The sequence below is a fragment of the Uloborus diversus genome, chromosome 6 (genome assembly GCF_026930045.1).
Source record: "Uloborus diversus isolate 005 chromosome 6, Udiv.v.3.1, whole genome shotgun sequence".
NCBI classification, from domain to species: domain Eukaryota; kingdom Metazoa; phylum Arthropoda; class Arachnida; order Araneae; family Uloboridae; genus Uloborus; species Uloborus diversus.
Genome location: NC_072736.1, coordinates 90,086,998 through 90,114,915, shown reverse-complemented (window position 1 = coordinate 90,114,915; position 27,918 = coordinate 90,086,998).

The window sequence follows — 27,918 nt, the reverse complement described above, 5'->3', positions numbered from 1 at the left end:
ATAACGTCCACAGGAAATAAGATCATGTACACATGGGTGCCGGCAGGGCGGTGGAAGGAGATGTTCTTTTCTTATACCTCTCGGCTTTTGAAAAAAAATCAAAAAACAATTTTTAAATGACATTATTTACATTAATTTTTTACTACCTATTTATAAGAAATTTTTAAAAAATAAAAAAGCTTTCTTTTATATTTAAGGTTTTTATATTATTTTTAGGGACATTCTTACAACCCTTGACTTATAAAAATTAAATTGGATCAGTTAAAAAAATTGAAAAATTGCAAAATACCTTAAAGAAACAGCAAAATACATCACGATAGGTATAATTCCCTCGCTTATGTCTACTCGAATAGGCAAGAAGGTGCACCACCTTTCCCCCCCTCGATTTAAAAAAAATAAAAGTACATCAGTTTTAGAAACAAAAATTATTTAATATTTAAAAGTATTTTTTAAACATATTTTAATGGTTATTAATACTATAAATAAGAAAGTAAGTATAAATAACTGCATTTTAAGCAAAGGGCAAATACATAAGTACAAAAATACTGTGATCAGAAAAATGTAACCTATAAACTAAACAATGAAATAGAAATACGTCTTAGAAGTCGCACTAACGTTTAAATTAAATAAATAAATAATTAATCACATAATTTTTAAAAATTGGTAAATCAATAAATAAATAAATAAAAATTAATTTGAATTTTGACAACTTAATTATGTTTTTCGCAATCGCGAGTGTGTGTGTGTAGGCGTGTATGGTAGCCGTGTGTGTGTATGTGTAAGTACCTGCAGGCATGTGTGTGTGCAGGCGTGTGTGTATGCATGTGTGTGAGTGTGAGTGTGCAGGTGAGTGTATGTGTAGGATATGGATGCAACCTGGGAGACAGTGCTCGCCGGAGGAGCAGCATGGGGAGGGGGTGCCCAAGGTGGAGTGCCTCCAAAAATCCACCGGTGGTGGCAGAAATAAAACCAAAGGGCGGACAGACGCCGAAAACGGTCAAGTGAGAACAATAAAAGTAATTCGCAACTGCTGAATTAAATAAAATGTCAAATAAAAATATATATATATATATTTTTAATTTTGAGCAATCTGGGTTGTTTATTGTTTTTACTTGACAATAGTTGATTTCCTTTGATTTTATTTTTCTATGCTTATAATGCAAACTTCTCTGGTGTACGGGCCTTCATCAGCGTGTCCATTCTCTTCGTTGGTGGCATCCATGTCCTCTGGTCCACGGGCCTCCGCTAGCATGTCCCTTCCCATGGGTGGTAGCGCCCATGCATCTCGAAATCGGATTATTTATTAACGACTTGGACCTTTTCGATTTTACACAATCCTTTTTACGCGAAAACAGCATCCAGCACATAACATCCAGTATCCAGCCCCTGGCATTCATTTGAATTTTAACGTCTTGAATTCAAATTACGTTGGGATAAAATTCATCAGTAGGAACAAGAAACCCATCGAGTAGGGTCATACCGCAATTCCTGACTGCGAAAAACCTAATTTGAATTAAAGATCTCAAAATTCAAACCAATTTTTAATTTTTGGGGAGAGAAAAGGGACACATTGGTCATATAATGGATTTATAGCTATTAGAATCGAGTGATTTTCCAATTGGCCACATTCCATGCCTGTATGGAAGTCCTATTATTTTTTGTTACGGATGGTTACACCCTCTTGCATTTAATTCAGCCGGCGTCCATGCATGCATTCTTTTGAAAATTTTCAAATACAATTTATCTTTCAAACAAATTAAATATTATATCAACTATTTAACAAACACGAAATATCTTCGACCGGCTGACATCGAACCCAAGACCCTTCGGTTACGAGTCCGACTACACTTTGCCGATCAAACCACCACGACCCCAGGTAAGTAATATAGGGAACTTTGCATGTTCTTAACATGTGACCGTGATCGGTAGGGCATTGGACTCGCAACTGTTTCGCGGGTTCGATGCAGCTTGCAGTGTACGCTAATAATGACAGGTTCACGTTTAATCAGTCGTGATCACGAAGATCTCCTAGTTTCCTTTCCATATCGATATCTCCGAGGGTGCTGGATCAGGGATAGCGCGGCTCATGTTCTGTATCAAGAAACTAAACTCTTCAGGGTCCCATCCCACCAATTAAATCATGTGTAAGCTGTAGGTACGGGGGACCCTGGAGTGTAGGCTAGTGTTATTTAACATGTTGACTACGGAGTAACGCTGATTTCTATTTACAATTTTATTCATTTAAAAAACATATTCCTAACTTTATATCCTCGAAATAAAAATCAACAAATCTTAGTATGGACTAATATTTGGCACTGGGGTGCAACAATCAGATGTTCTGGTCAGCCGAACGCGGAGCCCCTAGTGTTTAGATTCCAAGCACACTTGGTATTCATTTTATCGACCCACTGAAGAAATAAAAGGCCGAGTTGACTGTGCCTATCCTTGGCATCGAACCCGGGTCTGCGACGTAACGAAACGAGCAGGGGGCTCTTATTCAAGTCATCCTAGTTTATTCCTTAAAATAATACACCACAAAAACTGAAACTTTGTCAAAAGCAGTCATTTAAAGGAGTTAGGATACCTGAGAACAAATGCATTCAACTTCATCAATGTATATTTTTCGTTTTAATCCTTACCTCTGCTTTCTCTTATTCCTCATTAGAAATAATTTGGATTTTGTATGATAATATTGCCCTTCCCCCCTTCCGTTTTCATTGTTTTTTCGTCAGCCGTTTTTTTTTTCTTTCACGGACTTTTAAAACCTATTGTTCCCCATAAAAATTAACCCCATTTAGCTATTAAATTTTACTAAATAGCTAAAATAAAAATATAATTGACTTACTTGACAAACTAATTTTGACAATCGCCACCCCTATTTTTATAATGAAAAGTTATTACATCTTAATCATATGCCTTGGAAGGCGAAATTTATATCTTTTATAACATCTTTAAAAATTAGTAATAATATTAACAAGAAATATCCAATGTTTTTTAGCCCAAATAAACAGATTTTTATTGGATGTCTTTACATCCTAAAGCTCACAGCTTTGCATTGAAAAAGGGGTTCCTGGAAACCCCGAAACACGTGTATTCAACAATCTATTTAGTTTTGCCAATAAACGTTAGATATTTCCTGTTATTTCTCGGCGTAAAAGTATTTAATTATTTTTTAATAATAATAGTCATACTTTTTTTAAATTGTTTTTTTGTCTACCGTTTTATTTCACAAAAAGTTAAAACCTATTTTCTTAACAAAATGTTTCATCTAAATGCTAAAATGAGACATATTTTGAAAAATAACTTGATAAACTAATTTTGATACCCCCCCCCCCCCATTTTAATGAATAAAACAATCATATCTTTTAGAACGCCAAATTTAAAAAAATCTTAAAAAACTAATCACAATATTCAATTTAATTAAATGAAAAAAAGCTGTAATTGCTTTAAAAAAAATGAACTCCCTTTCTGTTTTATAACAATAACAAAAAGAAAATAAAGATAAAAAAATAATAAATAAAAAATTAAGATCCAAAAGCGAAAAGAAAAAATTATCAACGCGAAAATCAAACTAGCAAAAGAAACGATGTGATGTCAGAAGGTTACGTAGCTCCACCCATTCTTGTGACGTCAGAGGTAGACCGTTGCAGATTTATCCGAACGTATTTAATACTTCAGGACGTATCAGTAACTTACACTGATTTTGTTGCACTTAGGCAGAGCTTGAAAGAGGTTTTTTCGTCAGGATTGGAAAATAGCGACGTAGATCAGCAGCGGACGACCTTAAATTTAAGGATAAATGTGCTAATACGGTTGGGGATTACGTTCCATTTAGGAGAAAAGGTGTTAGTACCAAAATTTGGCCCATGTGGTTCTCCAGGGAGACTAAAGAAGCTCTTAATTTTAAGCAAGCCACTTTTCGTCAGTTTAAAGAAACTGGTCAGAGTGCGGAGAGGCTCCAGTATGGTAAGGCAAGGCGAAATTTTAAGTATTTGGTACGGATTCAGAAAAGAGAGTTGGAGCAAAGACTGGCAGATAACATACACAGGAATCCCAAGAGATTTTTTGCATACGCTAATTCGGGGAAAGTTCGAAATAGTCATATTGAGCCACTGGTTGATGAGCACGGAATTTTAATTCAGGACGATAGTGATATTGCTAATGTTCTTAATAACTTTTTTTCGAGTGTGTTTAACGATAACTGTATCTCAACAGTTGACACTAACAAGACACAAGCTATTGTACAGCTTGAGGATTTTGTATTTTCCAGGGAGGAGGTTTTATTTCATTTGATTAAGATTAAAGCAACTAAAGCTCCGGGACCAGATAATATTTATCCAAAAATTTTAGTTGAATGTGCAGAGGAATTAGTGGATGTTATTTTGAATATTTTCAATACTTCTTATAACTCGGGGACGGTGCCAGAGGACTGGAAGCTGGCTAACATAACGCCATTCTTCAAGAAGGGGTCTAAAGGTATTGCTGGGAATTATAGACCTGTAAGTTTGACTTCGGTGATTTGTAAGATTTTCGAAACTTTGATCAAAATTAAGATCATGAAGTTCTTAGAGACTAATAGTCTGTTGACTAGTTTGCAGTATGGTTTCAGGAAAGGTAAATCCTGTACTACTAATTTACTGCATTTCTACGACAAGGTTACCTCAGCTTTAGATAACAAAAAATGTGTGTGTGTGGATGTTGTTTATATTGATTTTCAAAAAGCTTTTGACAAGGTACCGCATGTTGCTCTTCTCAGCAAGTTAGCTGACATAGGAATAGGAGGAAAAACTTTATTTTGGGTTAGAAACTGGCTCACTGGTAGGAAGCAAAGAGTAGTTGTGAGAGGAAATCATTCTAATTGGAGTGATGTTTTAAGTGGGGTTCCTCAGGGATTAGTTTTAGGGTCTCTTTTGTTTATTATATTTATGAATGACATCAATAAAAATATTTCTGGTAGCATGAATTGTTTTGCTGATGATGTAAAAGTTATGGGGATTGTTGAAAATGAAGAACAAGTAAATCAGTTTCAAGAGGATTTAGATCATATTACTAAGTGGGCAGATAAATGGGGTATGGCAGTTAATGTAGGGAAATGTCAAGTGCTACTCTTAGGTCATGGAAATAAGCGTATGAGATATCATTTACAGGGTTCAGTCATAAATCAGGCAGAAAATGTTATGGATCTGGGTATCTTAATAAATCAGGACTTCAAGTTTAATCAACAGTGCAGTATTGTTAGTAACAAAGCCAACAAAATGCTTGGGTTTATCAATAGATCTATTTCAAACAAATCTAAGAAAGTTCTTCTGCCTTTATATAGGAGTTTAGTAAGACCTCATTTGAAGTACGCTGTTCAGTTTTGGTCGCCTTATCTGAAGAAAGATATTTTTTTTATTGGAAAGGGTTCAAAGAAGGGTAACTAAATAAGTAAGGGGACTCTCAAATTTAGATTATGATACCAGACTTAATAGGCTTAACATGTATAGCCTGGAGCAAAGGAGAGTCAGAGGGGACATGATTCAGTTATTTAAATTTATCAAAATGAAAGATGTAAATGGATTAAGTTTTTGCGGGGAAAGCAGGACAAGGGGTCATTGTTTTAAGCTATTTAAATTTCAGGCTAACTTGGAAATCAGGAAAAAGTACTACTTTAGCAGGGTCGTGGGCACTTGGAATAGCTTACCGGAAGAGGCGGTAATGAGCAAGGGGGTGGATAGCTTTAAGAGGGCCATTGATCTTCATTGGGGACTAATTAATTGACTAGGACCAGCCTAGCTGGGCCCAGAGCCTGTTGCTGGTCGTCACATTTGTATTTGTATTTGTATTTGTATGAAAAAGGAGAAGAGGGAGGATGGTAGTTTGGTAGATACTTGGCGGGCAAACTAGATATCATAACTTTTTAAAGCTGAGGGTTTTTGGGTTTAGGATGTGTGTGAAGGCCTTCTTTTCTCTGCGGAAAAGTTTTCTTAGCGGGGAAATTTTTACAACAGGGTTGTTTTTGATGAGATATAGCCCAGTCAATGAAGGTAAAAAAATAGGTTTTGTCGCAACTAATTTAGGGAAAGCTGAACTTTTGCAGGATGTTAGCAAATAAAGTATACACTAAAAAAATACAAAGTCCCGACCCCCACCCCTCTTGCTTTCTCCCCCACCCCCCTCCGAAGCATTGCAAGAGCAGTACTATGATTATACGTTTTTCGTGTCGCAACTAATTAGGGGAAAGCTCAATTTTGGCAGGATGTTTGTACATAAGGTACACACTAAAAAGTCACAAAGTCCCGACCCCCACCCCTCTTGATTTCCCCCCACCCCTTGCGAAACATTGCAATAGCAGTACTATGATTATTCGCTTTTCCTTTCGCAGCTAATTAAGAGAAAGCTGAGTTTTTGCACTATGTTAGTAAATAAAGTGTACACTAAAACCTAGACAATCTCGACCGTAACCCCTCTTGCCGCTCCCCCCCTACTTCCGAAACATTTCACACTGATCAGTTCAGTACTATGATTATACGCGTACAGCTTGAAAACTTATGATGTTACTGGGGTGTTCCTTTTTTTATTTCACTCCTAACAATATTATAAACCAGTGGTGCCCAACCTAAGGCCCAGGTGCCGTATCCGGCCCGCGAAGCTGATCCGTGTTGTCCGTTGTTTTGTGAAATGTTACAACTCGAAGAGCACGATTAATGACAATGTTACAAATTGTTAGCCAAATATTTAGAAATTGGTTTCTGAAAACATTGTTGGGGACCACTGTTATACACAAATTCTGAAACATACACTTTTTATGTAGAGGGATCAGTTTCACCATTTTACCAACTTAATCATATGCAGAAATCTCACAACAAAAACCAAAAATTAACTTCAACAAATTAATAGCTTTTGATCATTACGCTTTGGCAAGAAATGTTTGAACAAAATTTATAGATAACTAGCTGCGTGCCCGGCGTTGCACGGGCTACCTAAAAAATGTAAGAGCAGTCCAGTTGATGCTTTTGCAGTACACTGACACTAGTTTCTAACGCGTTAAGGAATAAATAAATGCGCGTAAAGCAAGGTTTGCAAAACACCAGTAAAACATATTTTTGCCAAAACACCTCATCAACGTTAATAATTTTACCTGTTCATATTCGAGAAAAAAAAATGGCAACAGATCTTTTATCTTAATGATTTTCTTCACGCTATACATTTTAATAAAAGCGTTGTTGCCGAAAGTTGAGATGAAGCACTGAAAAATAATTTGAATGGAGGAAAGCCTTCGAAAAATAGGGATTTGATTTTGTAATCTAAGAGTCATAATTAATAGTTTTTAATTGATAACTCCGCTAATTATTATCGGAGGATTATGTTAAATAGCCAAACATGAAGACGGGAAGATGACGAATCCATCGATACCTGGTTCGATGGTCAGTTCACTGTCGTTCGGGAGAAGAAGCTTGGACATAGATAGATAGATAGATACTCAGATTTTATATGTATAAGACTAGCTGTGTCGCCCGGCTTTGCACGGTCCACCTCGAAAATAAAAGTTATGTCAAGTGACGCGAGTTCAACACTCAGGCTTGAACCAAAAAAAAAAAAAAGTCAGTGAAATTTTGTGGCAGATTGCGGAAAACCCCCATAAAGTAAACATTTTAAATCCCCAGATTACAGGAAAAGCCTCAAAACAAAAACAAGAATTTTACCTGTTCATATTCGAGAAAAAGAAATCGCAACAGATCTTTCATCTCAATGATTTTCTTCACGCTGTAAATTTTAATAAAAGCGTTCATCCGGAAAGTTGAGTTGAAGCACTGAATAATAATTTGAATGGAGGAAAGCCTTCGAAAAATATGGATTTTATTTTGAAATCTAAGAGTCATCTATCTATATATATAATTCTCTTTCGTGCCGGCAAATGAAGGGGTGAATTTCTAAACCTCTGTTGGCAACACTTCGCCGATAAATCATGTAAACAAACTTCTACGTTGTTTTGAAATCTTGAATCACAGAATACTCAACGAACTTTTTTTTTTTTTTGAGATGAGTTTGAGTCGGGCTGTGGCCCATTTCAACCTTAATCAGCAAAGAAAAGCTCAAAGAAGGCAGGAAACCGTTCTTGAATCCAATTTAAGACGAGCCATTTCCAGAGTTGTATTCTCTGATTCGCTGCCGATAATTTTTAGCGGCTGGGGAATTTTCAGTCAGCAGTTCCTTCAACAGATCAGGTGCGTCACACAATGCCGGTAACCGCACCTTTCCGTCATGGCAACATTTAGTATATTTATTTGCAGTATTACGCTCTTTCTGCCAATAAAGAGTACCACAAAATTCGCATTCTTCACACATTGCTCCACAATCATGTTCATCGGCAATGTTGTTTTGAACGCGTAGGCGCTTTGAGCGTCGTCTATTCTCTGCTTCAGTACGACAGTTCAGTTCAAAATGAATAACCGAGAAAGAATTTACTTTATTCCTTTTATTCTCAGCTGAAAGGTTTCGCCAAATTTGTTTAGGGTTATAGTAGTTTTAGTATTGTGCAAGCAAAGTAGCCTTGGCGAGTTTTCGCGTTTTTAGTTAAACCATTTTTTGTTCGTGACGTGGCAAGGATTCAGAATAACAACAAGAAGGACAAACGTTTGAGAAAATATGTTTGGTGCTCTCTGAGCCTGTTTTTAGTCATGGCCAGCTCTATGTGGCATTATCAAGAACAAGATCTTTTGAAGCAGTGTCAGTTGTGGCTCCCAAACGGGACATTTTTAATTGTGTATATGAGGAAGTTTTCTCAGATTAGAATATATAAGAGTGTAAATATGTAAATATATAAGAGTGTAAATAATGTAAATACATCCCTCGGGGGAGCCTGTAACCCCTAGAGGGCGCGTCCCCAGGTGGCGGATAGGGGAATGCCTTCATTGGTTTTCCAATGGGTGGTAGAAGGGAAATAAAATACCTTCCGCGGACCAACAGGTAGAAGTGCAATCTCTCCAAAGCAATGACAGACACTTTTGTATCTATAATGGTAAAGTTGTGCACATTGCCAAGGCAGTCATCTTACATACAGCAAAGTTAAACTGTCGAAAATCTGGCTAAAGCAGACAAATTAACATTATGAACGTAATTTTCATATTGGTTAAATGGATGGTGACCTAAATGCAATTACCAACTTTAATTTTTACGGAAAATTTTAGCTAGGCTAATGTATTGGCATACAGCGAGCGAGCGAAGCGAGCATGGATCGCGAAGCGATCCACAGGGAACTGCGTAAGCAGTTCCGGGGGTTGGCGAGCGATAGCGAGCAGGGGGCGATAGCCCCCTAGTAACTAATAATTTTTAATTGATATCTCCGCTAATTATTATCGGAGGATTATGTTAAATAGCCAAACATGAAGACGGGAAGATGACGAATCCATCGATACCTGGTTCGATGGTCAGTTCGCTGTCGTTCGGGAGAAGAAGCTTGGACATAGATAGATAGATAGATACTCAGATTTTATTAGTATAAGATAATATGATAATAGTCATTTTCTTGAAATGGATCAACAATATAATGACGTTCACTTAAAGTTTTTACTGCCATAATGGAATTTATTTGTTACAAAAGTTTATAATTCGTTTGTGTCGGCGATAGTCTACAAAACAATGTTAATGCTTGGCTAAATATTTAAGCTTTAAATGAATCAGGAATAGTATATATTTGAACTGATATTTTTCTCGCAGCGGATATTATTAACGTTTAATATTACTTTTGGTTTTTATTTTTAAGTCTTATATAAGGGGCAATCTTCTAATGTTTCGCTGGTTAGGTCCGAAATATTGTTTCAGTGCATTCCACTACAGTGTCCACACATAGACGTGCAATCGAACCTAGCTTTACGACAGATACAGTTTGAAACACATAATCTTTTCGATTGCAAGATACTAATTGGAGAAGTTCACTTGAAGCAGAGGTAATCTTCATGGACTAAGGAATCAGTCTGTTGCATGAAATATAATGCCAACCCCACTCTTCTGGGGGAAGTTTAAAACCTAACCAAGTTTGAATCTGGTGTTGACCCTAAAAACTCTGGTGGAAACCTTAAAAAGATGTTGACGAGTGATGTCTGAAGTTGGTGGACATTTTTGTGATTACTTGCTTTTCACAAACCTTTATTCAAACTTGGTTAGATTTTAAACTTTCAGCAGAAGAATGGGTTTGGAAATATATTTCAAGCAACAGACTGATTCCTAAGAACATGACAATAACCTCTCTGCTCCAAGTGGAATTTTCCTACTAATATCTTACAACTGTAAAACATTGTGTTACAAACTGTAGTTGTCACAAAATTGGGTTAGATTGTACGTCTATGTGTGGACACTGTAGTGGAATGCATTGTAACAATATTTCAGACCAAGCCAACAAACTTTTAAATGACCCCTTACAACAGAAAAATTGTAGTTATAATAACTTGATGCCATTTTTTTTGAATGCAACCTGTTTTTAACCGACTTCAAAAAGGAGGCGGTTATCAGTTCATACCGTATGTATGTTTTTTTTTTGTTTGTCCACTCATAGCGTCCCACCTAGTGAACCGATTTTGATGATTCTTTTTTTAATGGATAGAGGATGGCTCAACTTAGGTCCCATTACTTTGTTTGACCATATTTGTTCTTTAGAAAAAAAGTTATGGGCAAAAAACAGTAAATTTCCCTGTTAAATGATTAAAATGATATTGTAGCGAAGTTCGCACTTTTCATCCGTGGATAACGGTGGCTCAGTGGTAGAATTCTCGTCTCCCACACGAGCAACCCGGGTTCAAATCCCGACTAGGACAAAGTGGATTTTACTAAAATTTCGTTTCCACTGTTTCCGGTATTTTCTCGAATGTTCTATTAATTTCTGTATCTTTTCAAGTCTGGAAAGTTCCAGCACTTTTTCAAGTTGTATATAAGGAGATGTAACGTTCATTCGTGGTTCTGAATAAAGATCTCGAGTTGAGACTAACGAGTATTCGCTTCATTTGGCTTTCACATTGTCTTCGCTATCTTCATCTACGCGACAATATGAAACTCATTGTTATAAAAGTTTGGTGCCATATAACTGTAACATTAATAGTAATTGTAATGATAATTTTGAATAAAGGCTTTTCTAAAGCAATACAGTGATATAGAGCCGCACTTCTTACTAGGTAACTTCTTACTTTTACTGAAATATCTACATTTACACTAAAAAGAATGAAATAAAAAAATTTTGAAAAAAAAATAGAACCGACTTCAAAATTGCTCTAAAAAGTGAAAAATAATTTTATTCTTTAAACACCATCGATAATACTTTTAAACATAATTTTTGAAGTTGGCGCAAAAACAAAAAGTAAAATCCATTGTAACCATGCTTCGTTCATGTTTTTATCAAAAAATCATCCAAACTTAGGAACGGAACATTTATATCGTTACTCAAATATGCTCATCAATGCGTAATGCATGTGGTAGTGAAGAAACTGGACGTGGTTAAATTTATACTTGTAGTTGAGTTATGGCTGTGAATGATTTTATCGATCGTTTTTGCGCCAACTTTAAAAATTATGTTTAAAAGTATTATCGATGGTGTTTAAAGAATAAAATTATTTTTCACTTTTTAGAGCAATTTTGAAGTCGGTTCTATTTTTTTTTCAAAATTTTTTCAGAAACCAGTTGCTACATAGTCCTCGAGTTGTAACATTTCGCAAAACAACGGTTCACACTGATCAGTTTCATGGGCCAGGTGTGACCCGTGGGACGTAGGTTGGGCACCACTGGTTTATAATATTGTAAGAAGTGAAATAAAAAAAGTTTTACTCCGGTATCATTAGTTTTCGAGCTGTAAGCGTATAATCACAATACTGCTATTGCAATGTTTAGGACGGGGCGGGGGGGGGGGGAGCAATAGGGGTAGGTACTTTGTGTTTTTTTAGTGTATACTTGGTATACCAAAATCTTGAAAAAAAAAAATCAGCTTTCCCCTATTTAGTTGGGACACGAAAAGCGTATAATCATCGTACTGTTCTTGCACTGTTCCGGAAGGGAGGGGGGGAGGGACTTTGTCTTATTTTAGTGTATACTTTTTGTATTAACATCTTGAAAAACATCCGCTTTCCCCAAATTAGTTGCGACACGAAAAGTACATAATCATAGTACTGCTCTTGAAATGCTTCGGAGGGGGTGGGGAGGAAAGCAAGAGGGTTGGGGATTGGGGTTTTGTACTTTTTTAAAGAATACATTACGTACTATCATCCTGCCAAAATTCAGCTTTCTCTTAATTAGTTGCGACACGAAAAGCGTACAATCATAGTAATGTTCTTGCTGTGTTTCGGAGGGGGTGAGGGGGTGAGAAATAGTGGGGGGGGGGGGGGGTCGGGACTTTGTACTTCTTTAAAGAATACATTACGTACTAACATCCTGTCAAAATTCAGCTTTGTCTTAATTAGTTGCGACACGAAAAGCGTATAATCATAGTACTGCTATTGCAATGTTTCGGAGGGGGTGGGGGTCGGGACTTTGTGGATTTTTAGTGTGTACTTTATGAACTTACATCCTGCCAAAATTCAGCTTTCCCCTAATTAGTTGCGACACGAAAAGCGTATAATCATAGTACTGCTCTTGCAATGTTTCGGAGGGGGTGGGGGAAAAAGCAAGAGGGGTGGGGGTCGGGACTTTGTATTTTTTTAGTGTCTACTTTATGTACTAACAACCTGCAAAAATTTAGCTTTCCCTAAATTAGTTGCGACACGAAACCTTTATTGACTGGGCTAATATGACTGACGGGACGTTTCCGATTTCGCGTCATCATAAAGTTATACGGGCTGTTTATATAGCTGCGCAGTGGTTGACTTAAGTTCGCGCATTTTTGCCGAAGGTCAAGCACATGTAGCTTGAAGTCGAGTTAGGTTTCCTAGAGGGACTAATTATTAGTAGTTTGGACAACCGCAAGTTACTAAATAAACCTGACGATACAAACAAACTCTCTCAATTAAATGACAAGATTGCGAAATGTACCGTCTTATAATCATAATAACTAAGTCAATGAAAATTAACTAAAAAGTGTAAAATAAAAAAATGTTAAATAAAAACAAAAAACTCGACTGCGTAAAAACCAAAAAAGCTAAAAAGAAAAATGTGTAAGCCCAGTAGTTTAGAATGTTATTGAGTATTACTGAATAATTACACCGTTGAAATAGTTTTATATATAACCGTACACAGATAAGACAAATCAAAAATTCAAAAGCAGAATAGCGGATCAACAGTCGGGGCCCATTCAAATTTTACGGGGTTCCTTGAATCAGAAAGGAATCGGCCTCGACTGTTGATCCTTCTATTCTGCTTTTGAATTTATAATTTGTCTTATCTGTGTACGGATATAAAACTATTTAAACGATGTAGTTACTCAGTAATACTTAATAGCATTCTAAAGTACTGGGCTTATACATTCTTCTTTTTAGTTTTTTCGTTTTTTACGCAGTCGGGTTTTTTGTTTTTATTTGTTTTGACATTAGCCTGCGTGATACGTTTACAAATTATTCGTAAAACATGAAGTTTGATTAAGGAATAAGGAAGATCTCGCGTAGCGATTGAAACAAACAGGCTAGAGAAATAGTAAATGAGATTGAAAGAAAGTGTTTTTTTTTTTTTTTTAATTGATACAATTTTCCACAACAGGCTACTTTAACCGTCACGGCTTGGATGTCAGCACATGTTTTCCTTTGAATTGAACAGTCAAAATTCAAAACCAAAACCAGTTGAACTGAGTCCGTTTTTTAAATGTCAATTTTTTAAACGTAGACGAAATGCAATTCGTTGTTTATATTTCGCCGAAAACAAAAGAGAAGAAAATGATTTCTTACATATGAAATTGACAGTAATTCCAATGTTTTACTTCGTATTCTAATAAATAGTTAAAGGTTTGTTGGGTAAAAAACGTAATTTCAGTTTAGGGTTTTTTTTTTTAGAAATTTATACATGAGGTCGAACACTGCTATTGGAAAAGCCTTCATTTCAGCATACAAAGAAAAAGTTTTTCTGCACAAAAATGATTCATTTGAGGTCTGAATTTTTAAATTTAATACTTTTTTTATTTCTTACACTATGCTTAGTTTTCTGAACGGAGTCAAAGCTTAAAAGAAGGAAAGAACACCATTCGATTAATAGTCACCTTATCTAATAACTTTAGCCTGCATAAAGGAATCGAAACACCAAGGAGCGTTCGTGTCGTATTTTATTATTGCCTTACGTGTGTTCTCTATTGTATGTTATGAGAACAATGTAATGCGTGATATCAATTTGAATTAGCTATAATGGCAAACAGCCAGGGTGGCCTAAAAGTTCAGCTAGTTTATAGCCGAGCAACTCAGTCCAGTGCTTTTAAGCTTTATTTAAAAAAAAAAAAAAGGTCTGTGACCCGCTTTCCCCAATTAACTCTGATTTGAATTCCGAAACTTTGAATTCAAATTATGTTTTTCGGAATCACAAGTTGCGGCAAACCCTACTGATTAGAGTTATTGTTTCTAAATATAACATTCCCCCCCAAGCATGTCCCTCCTCCTGGGTGGTTACGTGTGTAGAGTTGTGTTTGTAGGCTTACGTGTGTGCACGTAGGCGTGTGTATGTGTGTAAAGGCGTGCGCGCGTAGGGGACTGTGTATGAGCATGCGTGTGTAGGACATGGACGCCACCGCCCAGCAAAAGTGGATTCCGGTGGACAGTGCTCAGGACCAGCCGCGCCGCCGCCGGTGGACGGTGGTGCTGCAGCCCTGGTCCAAGCTGAAAAAGGAACCACAACGTCAAGGACATGTCAAGTGAGAACAATAAGCAATCGTGATTGCTCAAAAAAAAAAAAAAAAGGTGAATTGTGATTTTTTTGGCGCAAAAAACAGGAAAATTGGATTAGAAATTTGGAGGAAAAAATATCTGCAGAAGAATTACAGGCTGCATCATTACTATAAAAAAAAATATGAGTAACCTTACTCCATAAAATCAATAGAAGCATAGCTGCCTCCATTGCGCTATGGTAACTTAACTGATATAACGGGTGTAAAGATACACATTGCTTTATTGAAGGTTTCACCATGATAACGTAACTATGACGTAACGTCTCACTAATTTCTACGTAAGGTTACACCGGAATTTTCTTAGGCACCTTCTCGGGAAATTGTGTGTGTGTGTGCGTAGGTTTGCTGAAATGATCAAAACTTTCCTGAGTTCCTAAGAATGCTACAGAAACATCAATGTTATCGTGGTCAATACTGCAGTCATCCGAGCCTTATTTGATCTCATTGGCAGCTTAGTCACTCTAGATGAGCTGTATCCGTCAGAACTACAGCCAATATACTTATTAAACACGCTCAATCAATCTTTAAACCGGTTGCTAAAAATATTTTCCCCGACAGTGAAAAGTCAGCTTTGGTGCAACTTGCAGCAATTAAGGAAACTTTTTTGCAACGGTAACTTGATTGGTCGCAACGCAAGGAGCTTACTGCTTAGCTACAAAGGTAGATTTTCGTTTTGCTGATAACAGTTTACCAGCTCAGATGCTGATATCTGCGCATGCGCTTTAAATCCCACTGACTGCGGGTGGGAACCATAGTGCAAGGTTCCTCCAACAATTTGAGTTTGAAAACAATGATACTACACACTCCGTAATTAGTGTAACGTTACACCCATTAGTTTCGGTAACCTTACACAATTTTTTACAGGGAAGGCTTTGCAACTGCAAGAAGCGTTCCTGAAAGATTGAATTTTAGACAATGAGTCTATTTTCCGTCATTAGCCGGCGCGATAAAATTTGAGATGATGGGGAATTTTATCAAGAAGAAAGAAAGATATCACGTACCGACAGAAAAACAGTTCACAGAAATAAGGTGGAATATAAGATATTGAAGTTTTTTGTTTCTGAAAATTTATACAATTTGACATTGCAGGCTGCTTGAACCGTTAGGGTTTAGATAGCAGCACGTGTTGATCATTTAACCGAAAAGGTTAAAATGCAAAATCAGTTGAACTAGAAAGAGTAGTGTAGTAGTAGTAGAAAGAGTAGATTGACGGAGAAAAAGTAAGGTTAGATCTGAGGAAAATCCAGATGGCGCTGCCAAAGATAGTTCACACGCAAAGATGTTCCACTCCGGTAGAAACGTATGTAACCTTCCTTTCGACCCCTGACGAGAAAGTGGTTCGACCAAGAAGCCGACATTAAGGAACAGGTTGGCGAGACAAGTTTGGGAAAAAGCGTGCTTGAATGATCGAAAAGGCACTAAATCGCCAATGCTGATGTCGCTGCATTTGCAATGCGAATCCGGAGGTGAAGATGTTTTCTCTCTTCTCTCCCCTCTGCGGAAGCGCTGAAAGGGAGGTAATTAAGTCTCATTTGTACGATGGTTCATTGCTAAAGGGTAGTAAAAAAGTCATTGTAGAATCGTCAAGCGTAAGTTATTACGTTATCGATACGTGATTTAAAAGAATTGGGGCGAAATTAGAATGGCGCAAAAGTATGAAACGAGTAAAAATTTTGAATCCTTAAAATAAATTAATTTTGCCGGAAAAAAAAACATGCGTTGTTTTTCACTTCGATTTTTTTTCTTCTTTTTGTCCTTTTTTAAATCACAATTTGCTTAACACCAGGGCCTGTCATCAGTCGGTGGACCCTGGTATCAGATATTATAAAGAAACCGCTTGTGAACCCCCCCCCCCTCCCTTTCACTTATTCATTTTTACGCGACATTTTTACCTCTTACATATCCCCCCCCCCTCTCTTAATTCTAAAATGAGAGTACTAGTGGGTTGGTAAGATAACTTTATATCAAAAGTACTAAATAAACGATCAGCAAACTTCAACATAATTAATTAGCATACTAATTTACATCAGAACTAAACATCCGAAATCTAAATATTTTATTTCAGTTACTGGAAAAACCAAAACATACTTTTTCATTGTGTTCGTGTGTTTTTCACTGTAGATTTTTGCAGTCAAAATGTTCTAGACTTTTGATAAACGCTAAACACGTCTGTTATTTGTTCCCAAACGTGCTAAATACCCCTCATGTTGTTGTAAAACAATTGTTAGAAGATCTTCGAAAAAAAGTAATTCATCATTTATTGAATTACCTTCTCAATCAATTTGGCCAGCCTGAAAAATTGAGACGGATGGACATTCTCCATATCCAATTCTAAGTTCCGCAGTACTTCTTAAAGCACGTGAATCAATTATATCACTGATATAGTAGAGATAAGCAATTTGCAATTATTCAAGATATATGCATTTTCTTAAAATCTGAGCTCCCGTTATGTGTGTGTATCTGTCTGTCGCACTCTAGGGCCAAAATGGACGGACAGCTTTATTTAAAAAAAAAATTTAAAAAAAAAATTTAAAAAAAAATCGAAAGGGGAGTTGATCGGAAGTGTTTTTAGCTAGGTTGTGTTTTTGGATGACATTAATTAACGAAGATATTAGTTAAAAACCTCTGAAATGTTTTTCGCGATTTTTGCAGTGAGAACATAGTTAAAAATTTTAAAATTTAATACCAAAATAAAGAGAAATTTTTTCCGCCTTCTGATAAAATGTGTTTGGAGCTTCTATCTTTCATAAAATTCGAATTATGACTTTTTTAATGCAGATTTTAATAACCGCTAAGCATTTATTCACGCGATTGAAAACCGAATGGGGTTGTTTCCTTCAGTCAAAAGTAATACTTTTAGTCACTAAAATTGATTGAATAAGCAAAAATAAATAAATAAATAAATAAATGACATAACCCAAAAAATTCTTTCATTTTTCCAACAGTTATTTTTTAATTAATTTTTTAATATGTCCGATTTTTCAAACAAAGCGTGGTCTTGGTGACGTCACAAATGATGCTCTTTGACGCATCTTTGTACCGCGTTTCCACGTTATGATAATCAAGAAGCCAATTAAAATTGAGCTCTACGCTTGCTATTAACCATATCGTTGCCAATACACGTGAGTAAAGATGCGAATTAAATATTTTGCTCTGTGAATGGCAACACAGAATGGCATTTCATCATTTGTGATGTCATAGACAAGAAATGTAAACAATGAAAGCGCGCAGATTTTAGCATTTTTTTTTAATATTAAACTTAAACAAATTATTTAAAAAATTGTCAGATCCTGTGTTTTTAAGCATGCTCTTTCAGAAAAAAATACTTTTAAAATTTTGGAAACGACCCCATTCATTGTTGACCAACAAGGGAATTAAAAGCAATGATTTAAAGTTTTTATCTGTTGCCAGTTTCAATTTAATAGCAAAAAAAAAAAAAAATACTTGACTTTGATTTTAAATAATATAAGACTTTTAAAAGGATTTTCAATTTTCCCTCTTGATTCTGCAGTTGCGACTCAATCGGAGGTTTTTAAAATTTTTAATTTTATCGTTCCTTGTGAATATATGCATTTGCGTTTTATTCCGCAATTTTAACTTTAAGACAATAAAAGTCTTCAGATTTCAAGCGATAAATGTTCGCATTGTATCCTTATCAACTAGAAATCAGTCCGCAGACCTTTTCCACGACACATATATAGTGACCTTTATAACTTTTTCCTGAAAATCACCTTTTCGGACAGCGTTTTTATATGAAGAAGGTTTTTCAAAAAAGTACAGAGATAAATACACAACGTCATGTAACACTTTTAAGAGTTTTTTTTTTTTTTTTTTGAACTACTAAAGCTTAACAAAGAGTAAATATTAGGTTTATTTTGCATTCAATATCATAATGCTTCTTGAGAACACAAAAAGCGTTTCCCCAATAAGAAAAATATGCATGTTTGAACACTCAAAGCTATGATTGAAAGCTATATAATGATAAGAAATTCTCTTCATGATTTGAGCCGCACTTTTCTTCGTTTGTGGTGTCATTTTCTTGGAATTTTCGAAGACTACAGGAATGCTTAAATTGTCCTTTCTGACCCAGAAAGGTTATTTTGTCCTTTTGAGTGCGTTATGAAAAGTGCTTAGTATTTTTTTTTTTTTTTAATTCTGTTATTTAAGCACTTTTATTATACTTGGCCTGATTGTCTCTGAGAAATCTGAGGCCTGGTTTCTCTTATATCTCTGCTATTAGACTACTTAGAGACTTCGGGATTTCACTAAATGATTTGCTTAATCTTAAGGTACAACTTAGCGCTGAAAAAATAAAATTCTAAAATAAAATAATTATTTAAGTTAAGATGGAAAACCGCAAGTTTCATGTAATTTCCTCATTAAATGTTTAAATATAAAACCCATTGTTACAAATTTTGTTGCCTTTCAACACTAATGTTAAAAGCAATCATAATGAAAATTTTGAATCAAGGCTCCTCTGAAGCAATCATGAAATTAGCAAACATAAATCCTACAGAGGAACAAGGATTAAATTTTAGTGCCTACTGCTTAAAGTTTTAGACACGTACATAGGTTTTCTCCCTTTTTGTCGGGAGCATTTATATGAAAAACGTGAGGGTAAAATTATTCTATTTCTGAAATACATTTACACTAAAAAGAATAAAAGAACAGAATATTTTTAAAAATACCAAGCACTTTTCATAATGCACTGAAAAGGACAAAATAGCTTTTCTAGATCAGAATTCTTGTATTTTTCGAAAATTCTACGAAAATGACACCACAAATGAAGAAAAGTGCGGTTCTAGTCATTTCAAACCAAACTTTCCCAATAACAAAAATATGCATGTTTCAACACTCAAAGTTATGATTGAAAGCTAGATAATAATAAATCCTCTTCATGACATGAGCCGCACTTTTCTTCGTTTGTGGTGTCATTTTCAAAAACTACAGGAATTCTTAAATTGTCCTTTGTGACCCAGAAAAATTATTTTGTACTTTTTGAGTTCATTATGAAAAGTTCTTGGTATTTTTTAAAAAATTCTGTTATTTGTTTGTTTACAAAATAAGTCAATTTTTGTTCTGCGCACTTGGATCGTAATGGAAACACAATGTTGTCAGCCCCGCCTTATCTCGTAACGGATAAACGAAAACCCCGCTTATACGAATAAAATCTCCAGGAAACGAATATTTCCCAATGTTAGACATTTCGCAATGTTAGGGATCCCGCTTAATCGAACAATTTCCCCGGTTAATCGAATAATAGTGATCAGCTTTCGCATATGTTTTAGCTGAGAAAATTTTTGAATACATAAAAAATTAATTAAGAGCAATTACTGAAGCAAAAATTAAAAATTGTATTTTTCGGCAAACAACCGGCGGGGGAAAAAACATTCATAATCCATCAAAGCATATCCACTATTCGATTTATTTTCTTTTATCGTTGCCATTACCAACAGACAGTTGATAATTAAATTAAAAAACGCAACGAAATATAAACATTGCAGAAGATAAGAAATTGATAGATATTAATTGCGTAAAACACGGTAATTGAAGTTTGAAAGGTGCTCCCAAAATACCTTGAGCAAGGAATTCACTATTATGGACTGTCTCCAAAAAATATTAACTGAAAAAAGGTGTCGGAACAAAGATTCACCACCCATAGTTGTAAGTGACATATGATTTTCATACGTACTTTTATTTACTTAGCTTATTTAAAACGCTTTTTAATAAAAAACATGTTTCTTCTATTACTTAGATATTGATTTATTATAACGTTTTAAGACAAACGTTGTCAATCAGGAAAAATAAATAAAATTTCCCCGCTGATTCGAATAATATTTCTTGGAACTCACGGTATTCGTTTAAGCGGGGCCGACTACCAGTTTTCCATTCAGTAGGGAAATTCATCACAGACCTCCTACGATCAAGAAAAACCATCGTTCAGCTCGCCTTAAACCTTATCATACTGCCCTGTGCAGGTAAACAGCAGTAACTGCAGAAATGATTTTTCAAGATATTTGAAGAAACGCGTTTTGGATTTAATGCTAACAATAGGAAAGTGTTGGAATTAGACGTCTTTTTCGCGCGTTATTTTCAGCGGAAACCAAATAAGCGAGCTTGTACAGTAAAGATAACGCACAATAGATGACAAAAATGCAAAAAAATCAAAAATGAAAAATTTGCAGTTACTGCTTTTCCCCTGCACACGGCAGTACAGTATTGCACCATTGATATCCTTAGACCTCATTAACAATTTCACTGATGATCTCCGGGGGGGGGGGGGGGGAACTAACCTTACGGACATAGCTTTTTCTTCCGTGCCTCTGGGGGTGATGGGTAGTGATTGGTGTTTTCGGAGGAAAGGAAGAGAAGACAGAACTAATAAGAGAGATGGGGAAGGGGGAAAGCCCGGTAAATGTATCTTTACAGAGTTTCCTAAAAAGTAACAACGACTAGGATCATTCAGCAGTTTTCCAAAAATCATTAGTGGGTCCCCTTATTAAGCGTGCAAGTTGCTCCGATATTCGATAAAGTTCGATAATTTTCCATGATTAAGTAGGAAGAGAATAAGCTTGATCCATTTCGCCGTACGAAACTATTCAAAATAGTTATACCTGGATGGAAACAATTAAAAACTCATGTTTAAAACTATTTTCGTCCCGAAATGTACTCGAGAGAACTCGTACTGAAACTTCACTTTGACAAATTCAACAGAATCTAATAAAAGTGAAAATGTTTTAGATTGTGCAAAAAAAAAAAAAATAATAATAATAATAATTTTTTACAAAGGTCGGTAACATGATAATGAGTGATAGTCTTTCAATGATGAAAAGTAATAAAAGATGTCTAATTTAAAAAATAGCTTTGATCCCACAAATTCAATTCATTTCTGGTGAAATGATTCAATGTTTTTCGTAAAACAATGTTTTTTATGCTACGTAATGTGTACTACAGCCTATATAGAGCTAATATTCTAATGATCAATAGGCAATTTCATTAGTTATTTCCTTTTATATTAAATTTACCTTGACTTCAATCAGTTTGGTATGTATTCTCATTTTCCCAATTGCATTGTTTGCATCAAAAATAAAGATTGCATTAAAAATTTGAGTCAATAAAATTCATAATACACTGAAACACTTTATTACATAAAATAAGAATATTTACATGATTAGTTCATTAGTTTGCTTCCATATCACTACATTTCTTATTGTTGTCAGGGTAACAAATTAATTACAACACTACATTTCACTAGAAATATGCTCAGATGCAATGATAAATAAATTGAAATATTTGTGACATGGGTTTAAGTTACATCCATAGATCAAATGAAAAACAAATAATGGAATTTTTATTCAAAGTGTATTATACAAAAGAATCAAATTTTACCAACCAGACCAATTAGGCTGTTGGCCATGGGTCCCCAATTTTTAAGAGCCCCAAAAATACTAAAATTGCTGCAGTTTCTATGTAAGAAAATTAAGGTACTCTCCTGAATTTATCTAGTTTTTCATGTGTACAAGTGTGGGTTGCTTTGAATAAGTGATTTAACACCTGAACACCCCTGAAACTACCACCCCTGATTCTTTATTAATGCTTTTGTTTATAAGGTTTGACTGTAGAGGACCCCCAAAAAATTTTGTTTATTGTCTACATTAGCCGGACCCTGAAAATATTACATACAAAGATCCAATTCGTCACACATCACGCAAAGCGAATATATGCATTGCAAGAACTTACAAGTTGACCGCAATTCGGTGAAGCCTTGTTACTAAACTTACTAGATATTTACTTCATGTAGTGAGTTTTTCTGAATGTAACTAGACTGCCAACTGATTATAGCAGAGCAAACATGCTGGAGGCAGTCCTTGTTTCAGAAGCCTACACTTTGATTTAGAAATGCATAAAATGGAGTTAAAACTGCATAATTTGGGTAAAGCAGCTGAAATTATCTGAAAACTAGAGCTGCTAGAAAAACTTTTAAATTTATTTCTTCGTTTAAACCATTTCTTTAAATTAAAAAAAAAGAAGAATACTCCCCTAAAACAACTCCCGTAGCAGACCAAAAAGATTATTTTGTTTTTACAACCTCAATGATATAAATCAGCAAAAGTGGAAATAAATAATAATGTTTCTTCCCTCAATGATCAGTAAAAGGGGAAATTTAGGGCGAATTCATTCTGATTAGTAGATGCATTAGTTCGCACAACGCTCAGGGGTCGAACGGCGCGATGACACTTCTTCCAGGCCCACTCAAAGAGAAAAATCGCGGTATCAGTTGCGGTTTTTCAACAGTAGCAAATGAGTACATTAGTTAAAAGAGAGGAACGATTGAACATCTGGAACTCTTCAAATCTTCAGATACAAAAGGCTTTAGAATCTCCATAAGGGGTGTGTCTCCCCGACTCCCGCGAGGAAATGGCAACCCTCCGCCAAGCCAGTTCACCGTTGGCGACGAATTTGTTCCTAAATGTCGGCTTTTGTCCCAAAACATGTTTTCGTTAGTAATTTATTTTCTCTGCGGAGCTTACAAACCGGTCTCGAAGTGAAAGTTCTTCTCCCTTATCTATATTCTTTGGCGCTGCGCCCAGGGAGAGCGTTATGTTTCTCAATCAGACTCGTTTTAAATCGGCGATTACATGCTAATTTCGCTGCTTAAAAACCCCGTTTTTCGGATCGAACTTATTTCATTGTAAAAGATAGATTCCGAAACAAGTTCTATGTCTGACAGGAGTGTTTATTTATTTTTCGAAGCCACACAAACACATGACTCCTCTTTAGTGAATGTAGTACACTCAGGAGCGGACTGGAAAGGAAATTCGGCCCTGGAATCTTTAACATCGACCGGCCCTTGGGGGGGGGGGGGGGGGGGTGTTACATGATATCTGAAAAACATGCACTCTTATGCGAGTAAACACCGTAAACAAGTGTTGTAATGCTAATTTTGTAGTTTAATGATTACAATTTTTATAAAATTTTATTAATTATATCATTAGATGCCTAATCAGTAGAACATTAATTCTTTCCATGTTATGTCCCTTTAGGATGATTGGACATAAAGGGGAAAACATATTTCAAGAAAACCATGACTTTTTTTTTTTTTTTTGAAGCATTTTAAAGTATGCAACTAAATTTTAAACAAATGATTAAAAAGCGTTTTGAACAAAATGGTGAAATATTAAATGCATAGGTATTAAGCAAAATAAAATAAGTTTTTTTTTTAAAATCACATTTACTAGATCCTTTGTTAAGATCTATAAGTATTTTGCAAGAATTAACAGCTGCTCAAATAATTGAAAAAAAATTTTGTTCTCTAAGGTTTACTAAATTTTCCTCTGGGATTTCAACTTTCTTTTCAGTTTATGTGCTATGACATGAACACAGTTCCAGCGACGTAACTAGGTCAATTTCGAACAGGGGCAAGCCCTCTGCTCGGCGACCCCCCCCCCCCACCCCCATCAGGCACGTAATAGAAATATCTTTTGGGTGGGGCCAAAGCAAAATATTATGAGAAATTTAAAAATTGAAATTTAAAAATATTAAATCCTTATTCACAATGAGTGGTTTCAAATATTTTTTAGGAGAGGGTCAGGTTTTACAGGACCCCTTTGGCTCTCCCCTTAAATAAGCTCTTGCTCCCCACTCTAGTAAGAGAAAATAATCTTCGAGAAAATGTGATGATCACGACCTTTTATTATGTAGCTGTGAAAAAAAAAAGGTTCAATACTCACCAGGTAAGATTTGAAACCTTTATTTTATTTTACGCGGATGAGTTTTGGTTTTACGTGGATGCGTCAATGCAATCAGATAAAATTTTCCCCTCTTTTTAACCGACTTCAAAAAGGAGGCGGTTATCAGTTCATACCGTATGTATGTTTTTTTTTTGTTTGTCCACTCATAGCGTCTCACCTAGTGAACCGATTTTGATGATTCTTTTTTTAATGGATAGGGGATGGCTCAACTTAGGTCCCATTACTTTGTTTGACCATATTTGTTCTTTAGAAAAAAAGTTATGGGCAAAAAACAGTACATTTTATACAATTTCCATATGATATTGTAGCGAAGTTCGCACTTTTCATCCGTGGATAACGGTGGCTCAGTGGTAGAATTCTCGCTTCCCGCATGAGCGACCCGGGTTCAAATCCCGACTAGGACAAGGTGAATTTTACGAAAATTTCGTTTCTACTGTTTCCCGTATTTTCTCGAATGTTCTATTAATTTCTGTATCTTTCCAAGTCTGGAAAGTTCCAGCACTTTCTCAAGTTGTATATAAGGAGATGTAACGTTCATTCGTGGTTCTGAATAAAGATCTCGAGTTGAGACTAACGAGTATTCGCTTCATTTGGCTGTCACATTGTCTTTGGTATCTTCATCTACGCGACAATATGAAACTCATTGTTATAAAAGTTTGGTGCCATGTAACATTAATAGTAATTGTAATGATAATTTTGAATAAAGGCTTTTCTAAAGCAATACAGTGATATCGAGCCGAACTTCTTACTAGGTAACTTCTTACTTTTACTGAAATATCTACATTTACACTAAAAAGAATAAAATAAAAAAATTTTGAAAAAAAATAGAACCGACTTCAAAATTGCTCTAAAAAGTGAAAAATAATTTTATTCTTTAAACACCATCGATAATACTTTTAAACATAATTTTTGAAGTTGGCGCAAAAACAAAAAGTAAAATCCATTGTAACCATGCTTCGTTCACATTGTTATGAAAAAATCATCCAAAGTTAGGAACGAAACATTTATATCGTTACTCAAATATGCTGTCATCAATGCGTAATGCATTTGGCAATGAAGAAACTGGGCCTGGTTTAATTTATAGTTGTAGTTGAGTTATGGCTGTGAATGATTCTATCGATCGTTTTTGCGGCAACTTCAAAAATTATGTTTAAAAGTATTATCGATGGTGTTTAAAGAATAAAATTATTTTTCACTTTTTAGAGCAATTTTGAAGTCGGTTCTATTTTTTTTCAAAATTTTTTTAAAATCCAAACTCCTAAAGATTTCAGATAACACGTAATAAACTGCATTTTGGCATACTAACAATCAAGTTTAGACCACTGGAGACAGTGTATGCGATTGGTTCCAGAGCTATTTCCAGAAGTAAAGTTGTTAAACCCACACAGTTCAGAACTCACTGGACAAAGGAGGACTAAAACAACGAGAATACCAACATCGATGACACAGAACCAAAAACAAAAATTTTCAGTCATTACTTGACAATAGAAATGATTTTTCTGATTTGTTAGTGAAGGAAGATTCTATCATGGAATATTCTATCATGGAAATGATCATGGATGAGTCAATGCTCTGCAAAGAAGCACAGTATAACGGGACCCCTCAATATTTTTAGACTTATAGATAGTAATATACTGGAAGAATTTCAGCTTCCTTTTTAAACAGAAAGACGGTGCTCAACCCCCTCCCCAAAACTTCGTAAGGCGAGGGTGGGGAGGTTTGAAATACATTGAACTGAAGAAACAATGCTACATATTATAATATATACACCAGTAATATGCGTATATATATTGTAAGAAAATAATCATTTACAAAAAAACAGTTGGGGAAACCCTCTTAAAATTTAAGTAAGATACTAGAACTTTTACAGCATAATGCTATTAGTAAGTCTTAAAAAAAATGGTGGTGTCCTGGGCGCTTATTCCAAGCTCGAAATTCACCTTGCGAGATTAGTTCTGATCGCCTCACTAGATGGCGCTATAGGGAAAAAAGCGGTCTCGCAAGGAAATTCTCGGAAGTAGCAATTCCAATCGCCAAAAGAAGGGGAAAAGTGATTTTTCGGGCGCTTATTTGCGGAGCGAAATCTCGACTGCCCTAAAGTAGGTGAGATTGTACGATTTTTGTGATACAATTTGGGAGTTTGTCTTTCTGAAAGGTATTGGCTCGAGGAAAACGATTTTGGATGTTGCCAAACTTGGAGATGGTGCATGGGACAGGGGGGGGGGGGCAAGTGGTTTTCCGTTAAATTTTTGTGACACAAAAATGGGAGTTAGTTTTTCTGAAAGGTATTGGCAAGCAGAAAACAAATTACAATGTTACGAACCTTGAACATAGTAAAGTCGAGGTCACTTTTCCCTCGCACAATCTCACCTACTTTAGGGCAATCGAGATTTCGCTCCGCAAATAAGCGCCCGAAAAGTCACTTTTCCCCTTCTTTTGACGATTGGAATTGCTACTTGCGAGAATTTCCTTCGCGAGACCGCTTTTTTCCCTAAAGCGCCATCTAAAATTACATTTTTGAAACTTCAAATTTCAAAGAATTTCTGTGGAAAAGTACCTGAATCCATTTCTCAGACGATCATAAATGATATGGCATAAAATCACATTTTAATGCTTCAATTTCGAAACATTTCCGGAGGAGTTTCCTAATCTCATTGCAACCCAAAGATCGGCTAAAATTGCGTTGATGGAACGAATTAAAAAAAATTCCGTGAAAGAATATCCAAACCCCTATTTCCGTAAGAATAATCACTCTTATGAGTGATATTGCAAGTTTTTTTTTATTTTTTTTTTTCTGCATATATTAAGCACTTCACCCGATTTTTGTGCCTTATCAGACCAAGTTGTCCGATGAATATTAACTTGGTAACGCTTTAGCTGTTTTTGAATAGTTGAAATATTGACTAAAAAAATATGTTTTTAAATTTTTTGTAAAATCGTCTAAATAACTTCTGTTAATCGTTTTTCGAAACGAAACATTTTCAATCAAAATTATGATAAATATTTACTTTTAATTATTCAGTTACCGCATGCTATTTTTTGCATGGTTGTTTAAAAACGTAAAAATACTATCTACATTTATCTGGGGGGGGGGGGAGACAATGTTCAATAGGGGCGCAGTTTTCCACCTTAGCACGGAGTGGTTCAAAAGCAAAATCCGGCCCTGATGACACGTATTGTTGTGAAACATAAATTACAATTTTACAATTTACAATGTTACAATTTAAAATTTACAATTTTACGAATTGCAATTTACAGTTTATTTGTAGTTTGGGAAACCGTAAACATTTAAATGGTTCTAACTAAATACTGAATCTAGTCTACTTTTCATCAGAAATGAGATGCATC